Below are 5,463 nucleotides of genomic sequence, written 5' to 3'. Positions count from 1 at the left end.
GACCCAATGCTATTATGGGCTTCTAGACTCTTTTAGAATATTTTGCTGAGTTTACATACCTATAATATTCAAATAACGGAACTTCACAAAAAAAGGGTATACACATGAATGTCCATTTTGTATCTGTGTATTCAAATTGGTTAGGATAGATATATAGTTACATTCTGTTAATGAATAGAATTATTTGTTCTAATGGTGTTTGTCAATAGGATATCAAGTCTGCATCTTGTACAGCAATTAACCACTAAGAAGAATGTATGCAGTGTGTTAATTAGTGAAACTGTCCTAGCGATTTTATTTGAACGTGTCTCATTGCTATTTATCAATAAAGTTATGAAAATCAAAGGATTACTTATAAAGCTACTATTTGAAGAACTCATTCAAGCCATCTGTATCCCTCCTGGATATATTTCCAAAAGACCTGAAAAACTCATACCACAGTGATATATGTTTACCTATGCTTATAGCAGTGCAAATTGTTATAGCTAAATCCTTGGAACATCGCTGATGCTTATCAACTGAAGAAAGGATAAAGAAAAGGTAGTCGTTTTACACAATACAGTATTATTCATCCATAAAACAGGATAAATTTGAGTCTTTTGTTGGTAAAAGGATGCAACTAGAGAACATACTCTTAAGTGAAATAAATCAGACCACCATGTGCAAACATCATAGCATTTCCTTAGTCTGAGAACTTGAAAGAGAAAAATGGAATCTCAAGGGTATAATACAATAGCTACTGAGCAAAGGGCTTGAACTTATTCAAAAGGAAAGCGTTACTGAGTTGAGGAGAAGGACAGTAGGGATGTGGGGGAAAGAGATTTATTTATGTATGTAAGCAAGATGGTTTGGACAACTGTACTGTGCATTTCTGATGGTCTATGGAGAGGAGCAGTCAATGCTCAATTTTTCTCATCTCCTTTTTTCAATTGTTTGTACTTTCTCTATGTAGAGAAAAAGTTTTTATACATTTGTTTGTTTTTTCTTCTTCCAATTTTACATGAATATATCAGTTAATATAAATGACGGACTGAAAGACACTAAGTGTTACAACAAATACTGTGAAATTCATATTGCTTTGTTAAATGATAAAAAAAAGAATTTTTGATTTTCTCTCATTTCTCACAGGCAAGATCTCTTGCAATAAATAACCTTCAATTTTTTTTTACTTTTTAAAGAATACAAAATGGTGATATAAAAGAGAAACAGCATTAGAAATGAGGAAAGGTTTTTCTAAACAAAGTAACTTGACTTTAGTATTGGTTGCTGTATTATATGATGCTATCTTCAACGTAGTTGTTCAACTTGTTTGCAGTCCAAAAATTAGAGAAAAAGAAGGGCTGCAATGTCAGCCAACATTTTGGCCCAAGTCTTTCAAGGTCAGTAAGGACTCAGGACATAAGTGAACCTGTATTATAACAACCTACAACTCAGGGATGTCCCAAATTTTCTGATCAAGATAATGAGGCCACAGAGAAAAGTGATTGACATGTAGAGTGTGCCTGAAGAGAATAACATGGAGAGAACACATTCTCTCAGGTGGTCAAGCAATGCCCATGACTCATCCACATGGCTGATAAGGACAAAGGATCTACAAACTGTGGTACAGGGTTCGAGGGTAAATCCTGAGGGGACTTGACTGACCTTGTCAGACACAGAAGTTATATTTCCTGTTATATAGGTTTTGCTTTATCTTGGTCTTAACCATCCAGCAGAAAAGTATCAAAACGAGGTATAAAAACTAAAGTCATATTAATATGCTGAGCTGTAAAAGGCTCAAGTCAACAACTTCTGACATTGCCAGTCCTATGGATACCCACTACTATTATGGACTACTGGACTATATTGGATTATTTTTCTGAATTCACACACCTACAATATTTCAATGGCAATAGAATACCCACCTCCAACAAACTAAACAAAAATGGTGGTATAAATGAAGGAACATTTTGTATCTGTATATACAAAACAGTTAAGATAGATATACAGCTACTTTCTCTTAATTCAATGAAAAGAAAGATTTGTACTAATAGTGTTTGGACAGGATATCATTTCTGCATCTTGTACTATGAATAACTACTATGAAGACAACAATATGCAGTGTATTAATTATTGTAACTGTCCTACTAACCTGTTTTAAAACTATATTATTGCTATTTGTTTCTCAATAAAATTAATAAAAAATTTAAAAATTACCATGTGTATCTGAAAAAAGTGTGTATTCAGCTGTGGTTGGGTGGAACACTCTGCATATGTCCATTAAGTCCACTTGTACTGAGCTTTGGTTCAGTTCTGCTACTTCTTTGCTAATTTTTCACCTGCTTGATCTATCTTTTGAGGATAAGGGGGTGATAAGATCTCCTGTTAAGATTGTCACATTGGATATTAGATTTTCCAAGTCAATTAAGATTTGTCTTATATAGTTGTGTGCTCCCATGTTGGGTGCACACATATTTATGAGTGTTACTTCTTCCTTTTGAATGTTTCTCTTAACTAGTTTAGAGTGGCCATCTTTATTTCATTTGATCATTCTTGATTTGAAGATGAAACTGTCTGCGAACAGGATTGCTACCCAAGCTTTTTTTTCTGAGGTGCTGGGGCATGTAGTATTGTTTTCCATCCTTTGACTTTCAGCCTATGAATTTCTTATGAGTTATGTGTGTTTCTTCTATTACAGCATACTTTTGGGTTTTGCTTCCTAATCCACTGTGCCAGTCTATTTCTTTTAATTGGTGAATTGAGTACATTTATGTTGACAGTTATAATTGAGATGTATTGACTTATAATTAGCATGCTTTTACCTGCTGTCTTTTACCCCTGCTTTCCCTATTTGTTGGGTCCTTTTCATTCTCATTCGTGGAGTTCTGATCATTTTGGTCCCTGTGTAGAATGCCTTTTAGTAGTCTGTGTAGAGTTGGCTTTGTCATCATGAAAATCTTTACTTGTTATTTGTCATGGAAGTATTTCACTTCTCCATCAGACTTGAAGGAGAGTTTTGCAGGGCATAGTAGTCAGGGATGGATTTTGTTTTAATAGAGGACTTGAAGTACTGTCCTCCATGCTCTTCTTGACTTCATGGTTTTTGAAGAGAGTCTGCCATTATTCTGATGCATTTTCCTTTAAATGTGATCTGTTCCTTTACTCCAGAAGCTTTTGGTACATTGTTCTTGTGTTATATTTCTGGGATCTTGACTTTTATATGTCTGGGTGTGTTTTTAATTGGGTTGATGTTATTTGGATTCCTATATGCTTTGGTTACCTGAATGGCAGATTGGTTCCCCATATTTAGGAAGTTTTATGCTCTTACTTCTGCTAATATTTAGCAGTTGATAAACTTTTGTAACTATTGGTTTTGTGTTTTAGACAGTAAGAGCAAACATTATGTCTGTATAGCTAAGCAGATATTAAATTGGGAATTTGTATTTAAGCTAGTTCCCCTGAGTTCTGTCTGATCACCTTCATTTGATGTACCTGGGCTGTTCCAGACTGACTAATTCAACCTGATTACCTTTTGCCCACTTTCTCAGTCAAGAGAGAAAGTGGGAGGACACTCTTATAAACTTGGTTCTAGCAAAGTGTCTCAGCTTACCAGGTGCAGATCTACAAAATTTGAACTCCTCCCAGTGTGCCTGGATTGGGTTTAGCCACTGTGCTCAGCTTCTTCCTGCTGCAGCTCGTGGAAGTGAAACCATTGTGCCCCTCTGGCAAGATGTTCTGCTTCTGGATTAATTCTTTGGTTTTGGCCCCTAACTTCTCTGCAGGACTTCTGGTGCAGAGTTTCACACCATGCTTATATTCCACTCCTGGGCTGGGTCTGGAGAGGTCCAGAGAGCATGGCGGAAGGCCTCACTCACACGCTGGGCCTGGGCTAGGTCCAGAGGTGTCTAGCGGTCACAGCGGAGCAGAAGCTCTCTCTCACACACACACACAGGGCCTGGGTTGGGTTGGAGAGGTCCCGAGAGCAGTGTGAAAGGTCTCAGTTACAGCTAGGCCTGGGCTTGGTCCCTATCTTTTCTTTTGCACAGTTTTCTCTCCAAATTCACAATACATATTGTACATTTGATATCTGTTTTTCTTGTTAAATGTAGGTTTTTTAGCATAATGGAGTACTACTCAGCCATAAGGAAGGACAAACTGGAAACTTACTGGTAAATGTATGCAAATCAAGACCATAAGTGAAATAAATCAAAATCATATGTATAAATAACATACTATCTCACTATTAATGAATTTTGGATATACATGATGATAACATTCATCTTTGGGCATTAATACTTCTACATGATAGATATGGCATCTTCTTTTTTTCTGCTACTCTCCTTTAGCCCCTATTCTCCTCCTCTTTATGTACCAAAGATTTCTATTCACTTTTTGTGGTTGGGTGGAACACTGTGTATATGTCCACTAAATCCTTTTGTTCAAAGGCTTGGTTCAGTTCTGCTACCCCTTTACTAATTTCTTGTCTGCTTGAGCTATCTTTTGGGAATAAGAGTGTTTTAAGGTCTCTTACTAAGATTGTGTTCTTAGAAATTAGATTTCTCATGTCCATTAAGAATTGTCTTATAGGGCAGGGGACATGGCTCAGTGGAATAAGCTTTTCCTTGGCAAGTGAAGGGCCTGAGTTCAATCCTCAGTTCTGCCAAAAAATAATAATAATAATTGTCTTATGTAATTGGGTACTCCCATGTTTGTGCATACAGATTTATGACTGTTACCTCTTCCTTTTGTATTTTACCCTAACCAGTATATAACAGCCTTCTTTATTTTGTTTGATCATTCTTGGTTTGAACTTTGATTGTGTGCAAACAGGATTGCTTCCCCTGCTTTGTTCTGAGTTCATGGAGTATGTAGTATTGTTTTCCTTTCTTTGACTTTCAGCCCATGAATTTCTTTATACATTAAGTGTGTTTCTTGTATACAGCATATTGTTGAATTTTGCTTTCTAATCCACTCTGCCAATCTATTTCTTTTAATTGGTGAATTGGGTCCATTTACACTGATGGTTATAATTGAGATGTACTGACTTGTGTTTGACATGTTAACTGCCTTTTGATGGTTCTGTTTTTATCCTGAGTTTAACTGTTTGATCTGCTTGGTGGGTTCTTTTTTTTTTCTCATTCATGGGGTTGTCGCCACTTTGATCCCTCTCTAGAACATCTTTTAATAGTCTCTGTGGGGTTGGTTTGGTCTTCATTAATTTCTTTAATTGTTCTGTGTCTTGGATGTACTTTACTTCTATCAAACTTCAGAGTTTTTTGGATATATCAGTCTGGGTTGGAATTTGTTTTCTTGCAAGACTTGAAGTACTTTGATCCATGCTTTTCTTGACTTGATGTTTTGTGAAGAGAAATCTGCTGTTATTCTGATAGATTTTCCTTTAAATGTGATCTGTTTTTTTCTCTCTCTCTATTGGCTTTTATCCTTGTACTGAGTCTCTGGGATCTTGATTATTATACGCCCAGG

This window comes from Octodon degus, unplaced genomic scaffold, assembly GCF_000260255.1.
Source record: "Octodon degus isolate 3935 unplaced genomic scaffold, OctDeg1.0 scaffold00392, whole genome shotgun sequence".
Classification (NCBI taxonomy): domain Eukaryota; kingdom Metazoa; phylum Chordata; class Mammalia; order Rodentia; family Octodontidae; genus Octodon; species Octodon degus.
The sequence above is the reverse complement of the archived record's forward strand: the minus strand, read 5'-3'. Positions refer to the sequence as shown.